General features: G+C 42.3%; 1 pseudogene; it reads left to right on the top strand.

The window, feature by feature from the left end:
• The first annotated feature begins 266 nt into the window (after positions 1-266).
• LOC137769345 (heterogeneous nuclear ribonucleoprotein A1-like) lies at positions 267-1,230 on the top strand (annotated as a pseudogene).
• Positions 1,231-5,410: the final 4,180 nt, after the last annotated feature.

Genomic DNA, 5,410 nt, shown 5'->3' with positions numbered 1-5,410 from the left:
CAGTAAACTAATTGCACCACAGCTGTTTCTGGTTTTGTTGCATTCTTCCAGTTAGATTTAGTTCTCTGAAAATAGGAACTTTTTGTTTGTTTGCTTTTTCAGTCAGACCTCAGATGATCAAACAGCTCTTAACGTAAGAGTAAGTGCCCTATAAATAGCTCACTATTTAAAACATGCATTGGGAGATACGTTCGTTAGATTACTCCTTTCTGCCAGTGGACGCTGCCGAGCAAGCACCGTTGATGTCTCCCCCCTCCACTGCCGTCATGTCTAAGTCAGAGTCTCCCAAAGAGCCTGAACAGCTGCGGAAGCTCCTCCTCAGATATGTGATCTTTGAAACAACCAATGAGAGTCTGAGGAGCCATTCTGAGCAAATGGGGAACGCTCACAGACTGTGTGGTAATGAGGGATCCAAACACCAAGCGCTCCAGAGGCTTTGGGTTTGTCACATACGCCACTGTGGAGGAGGTGGATTCGGCCATGGATGCAGGGCCACACAAGGTGGATGGAATAGTTGTGGAACCAAAGAGGGCCGTCTCAAGAGAAGATTCTCAAAGACCTGGTGCCCACTTCACTGTGAAAAAGATTTTTGTTGGTGGCATTAAAGAAGACACTGAAGAACATCACCTAAGAGATTATTTTGAACAGCACGGGAAAATTGAAGTGATTGAAATCATGACTGACCGAGGCAGTGGCAAAAAGAGAGGCTTTGCTTTTGTAACATTTGATGGCCATGACTCATTAAACAAGATTGTCATTCAGAAATACCGCACTGTGAAGGGCCACAACTGTGAAGTAAGGAAAGCCCTATCTAAGCAAGAGATGGCTAGTGCTTCATCCAGCCAAAGACCTGGAAGTCGTTCTGGAAACTTTGGTGGTGGTCGTGGAGGTGGTTTTGGTGGGAATGACAGCTTTGGTTGTGGAGGAAACTTCAGTGGTCGTGGTGGCTTTGGTGGCAGCTGCGGTGGTGGGGGATATGGTGGCAGTGGGGATGGCTATAATGGATTTGGTAATGATGCAAGCCATTTTGGAGGTAGTGGAAGCTACAATGATTTTGGCAATTACAACAATCAATCTTCAAATTTTGGACTCATGCAAGGATGAAACTTTGGAGGCAGAAGTGCTGGCCCCTGTGGTGGTGGAAGCCAATACTTTGCCAAACCATGAAACCAAGGTGGCTGTGGCGGTTCCAGCAGCAGCAGGAGCTCTGGCAGGGGCAGAAGGTTTTAATTACTGCCAGGAAACAAAGCTTAGCAGGAGAGGAGAGCCAGAGAAGTGACGGGGAAGCTACAGGTTACAACAGATTTGTGAATTCAGCCAAGCACAGTGGTGGCAGGGCCTGGCTGCTACAAAGAAGACATGTTTTAGACAATACGCATGTGTATGGGCAAAAAAAACTCGAGGACTGTATTTGTGACTAATTGTATAACAGGTTATTTTACTTTCTGTTCTGTGGAAGGTGTAAAGCATTCCAACAAAGGGTTTTAATGTAGGTTTTTTTTTTTGCACCCATGCTGTTGATGGCTAAATGTAATAGTCTGATCATGAAGCTGAATAAATGTGTCTTTTAAAATAAATAAATAAATAAATAAATACACCATGTATTGGCATTGAAGTGAGTGAGTAAGCATTAACCCTAGGAAAATATGAACACAGTTCTGAATTAGAAGGAAGTCTAAATTTCCCTTATTTCCACTTCCTCTTCCACTGCTTCTCTTGACATTGTTATAAACTCTGTCTTTCCTGACTCTTCTCAGCAAGAACTATATTGCTTTATTCAGCTTCACTTCACACCCTTTAATCTTTTCCTGACCTTTTTCCTTCAGGAACCTGAACATTTTCTCTCTTTTATTCTCTAACTTTCAGACTACTTATATTCTTAATTTAATTCTGCACTTTCCTAAGACTTTCTCAGTACTAGATGGTTTATACCTTACAAATGCCTCGTTTCCACTTCATGAAAAATTTTTTGCAAATTTCATCTTAATTTGTTATTTTTACTTTTCACATGTTTATGGACAGATGCTAAGAATAATCCAATCTTGGTGTGTAGAGCATTAATATCTGTTCGTCTCCTTCTTCAGGTCATGTGTTGGCATCCAGTTCTTCTGGATTCCTCCTTCCACTGCTGTCCTCGAGTTCCTGCTTCTCTCTGCAATTTGCCTTCTCTTACTCTCCTGCTGGGAGCCATGGTTGCTGTGATCCTACCATAATCATACTGTCATGATGGAAGGGAAATGCTTCTTCTTAGAGCAGCTTGAAAAGCACCAGGAGCTTGGATTTTATTTATTCTTGATTTTATTTTTACCTTGGTCCCAGAAAGCCACCCAAAGCCTCCTTTGTATAAAATGATCTGGGATACAGTGGCATCCTTACAGCTGAGGGTGGCCTTTCCTGTTTTATGGAAGGAGTCTGACCAAATAGAAGAGGCAGATTAAAGGTGTTCCTAATGAAGAGGGGAAGCAACAGAGGAGTGGGAAAGCAGAGACTGCTCCCCCGACCCCAACAAGAAGTCAGAGCCTACACTTCTCCCCCAACCCAAGAGAGGTTCCCCTTATTTCCAGTAGGGCGATTTCCAGCAAATGTCTGTCCTCTGAGAAGTAACTTATTTATCTTCATGTTCATCACAATCAGTTGTTTCTGCAATGTTAGCAGCAAAATCAGCAAAAGATTTCCACATTTCAAGATAAATCAGAATCTCCTCGCCTCCTAACTTCCACCTCAGTAACAAAAACTGAAAATGCAGAAATCCTACAATGCAGCCACATTTGCAGTTCCTGTGGGTGAAACCCACATTTGATAGCTGTATGTTTATAGGTGAATCAAGTGACAGAACCAAGAATGACCTTCTATTAGTGTGGGCATTTCAGAGCCAGAGAGAAAAGATGGACTGTTACACCCCAAATTGTTAACAATGAGTAGCTTTGTATGGCAGTTTTGAATGGTTTTGTTCCTTAGATTTTTCTTTATCCACTAAATTTTCTAGAGCTCCATCATTTATTTTTGGTAAGAAATAATGTTATGTTTAACCCAATTGCAATACAGGTCAGCATTGTTTACCTTCTTAATAGGACATAGTACTTTTTCATGCCGAGAACAAAGATAAGTTAAAAATTTTATTTGAATTAAAAATACATTAACAGTCTCAAAAACAAGAGAATATCTCTGTGGTCCAGAAATAAGAGAGTGAGGGATGGTGGAGGTTCCAGTCTTCCTGGCTCTAGAATAGGAAACTAGCACGGCTGCTGGGAGCTCCCAGGTGTGGCGGAACAGACTTGCACCTCTTCTGGGTGGGATGTGGTGTTGGCCTGGCTGTGTGACACGGAGGGTCAGGGTACTTTGCCCTTCCAGAAAAAGGGCTTAGAAAAAGCTGCAGCTGTGGCGCAGGCCTGTCACCAGTAACCAGCAGCAGGAGAGAGAAGCTGGGGTCTCCCAGGCAGAGCCTGCGCCCAGAGGCACCTGCTGGCAAAGAGGTGGGATCAGCATTGATCCCACGGATAAGACACCCCAACTGCTCCCACAGAGCTTGGCTCTGAATGGGGACCTAGGCCGGGTGAGAGCAATCACAGTTTCCGAGGCAAGGAGAGGTGAGCAAGAGAAGTGGGGCAACAAACATCGGCAAAAGGAAATTTCCACTCAAGATGACATGGCAATTAAAAGTTTAAAATGCAGAAATGAAACTCATGTCGTAAATGATAGCCAAAATACTCACCGAATCGGGGATTCATCCCTGAAAGGATAGAAATAATACAGCCATCTGAAAAACATGTTAAAACTCCCACTGAGCTAAAGGGGGAAAAAGAACTTAGCAAAATAAGAAATTATAGGAAGGGATTATGAAACAAAAGCAAGTGGATATGATAAAGAACCAGGAAAAAGTCCTGGGAATAAAAAGTATCACCACTATAATTAGAAAAAATAAAAACAACTCTAGATGAGCAAAGAGAATTAATGAATTAGAAGGTATGCTGGGATATTTACCCAGAACACGGAACCAATGAAAAAATATGAGATAGAAAAGATTAGATTCACACTTCAGCATAGATATAACATAAAATTTCCAAAGTAGAGAATTGAGGACACGGTACTAGATAATTAGTATAGCTGAGGATTTTCCAGAGTTAAAAAACAAATCCTCAGATTGAAAGCACACATGAACAAATCCCTATTTTCTAATACACAATTTGTATATACAAATTCCTGTTGTTATATAAAGTAGGGATTTGTTCATGTTAACGCATGCCCAGCTGTAGTCCCAAATGAAAAGCAGAAGGAGACAACTCAGCACTTGCCGGGGCTCTCACCCTTCCTCTCACACTCACTCAAACACACACAGAGTATGCAGAGAGTTACCTCTGGGTAACTTGATGCATGCCTCTTCTTCCCACCCCATCTCCCACAGCAGCGGGAATCCTACACAGCAGGGGACTTCCCTGGTGGTCCAGCGGCTAAGACTCCGCACTCCCAATGCAGGGGGCCCAGGTTCGATCCCTGGTCAGGGAACTAGATCCCCCATGCAGCACCTACGAGTTTGCATGCCAGCAACTACAAGATCCCGCATGCGCAACTGAGAGATCCCACATGCCGCAAGGAAGACCGGCACAGCCAAATAAATAAATATATTTTTTAAAAAAAAGAAAGACACCTGAGCTAGGCAAGGCCAACCTTAGATGTGCCTCTGGCTGCGCCACTCTTATTGGTATGTAATGTACATTGTTTCATTGAAGTTGTAACACAGGTTGGCATGGACTGTCTTCTCAGCTCAATTCCTTCTCTCTCCATCCATCCCATTTAGTGTTTCAGTTCTAGGTTATCAAAGAAAAATGTCAGAAAGGGACCATATACCTTTGGTTAACTACAAAATAGACACCTGCAGCCACAAGGGGACCTTTCTTCCTGCACCCCCTGCAGCCTACTTGCTTTGGGGTGATATTTATACCAAGCATCCCTTCATTCCATCAAGCAGCAACATTAAATCTCTTGTTCTACTTTACTGGCTGAAGGTTGTAAACGTTTTATGAGCCGCTGAGCTTGCAGCACTACTATTTTATTAGAAGGTTGAATATCTTTTCTTCATAGCTGGGCTACTAGTGAAGTTGTTCTTTCTCTTAAAAATGTTAACTTCATGCTTGTTATGAAATGGAAATTGGCAGGATGTTGTAAGTAACTGTTTAAAACTGGTTTGGCCCATTTGAAAGCAAGCTTGGATAGCACTAGGACTTTTTTTTTTTTTTTCTTTTGGATTGACCTATAAATAACTGAGGGATGGAAAGGGATTTTTTGATTCTCTAACAACTGGATTCAATAAAGTCCTTCTGGATTCAATCTGTGATTGCTGAGGTGTATTATATTCAAACTTTGGCATCAATCCAAAGAATCAATTATGAATTTACTCGGGTGCACATCAGAA

The sequence above is a fragment of the Eschrichtius robustus genome, chromosome 9, assembly GCF_028021215.1.
Source record: "Eschrichtius robustus isolate mEscRob2 chromosome 9, mEscRob2.pri, whole genome shotgun sequence".
Taxonomy (NCBI): Eukaryota; Metazoa; Chordata; class Mammalia; order Artiodactyla; family Eschrichtiidae; genus Eschrichtius; species Eschrichtius robustus.
Note: the sequence above shows the minus strand (reverse complement) of the source record. Positions and strands in the feature narration are given on the sequence as shown.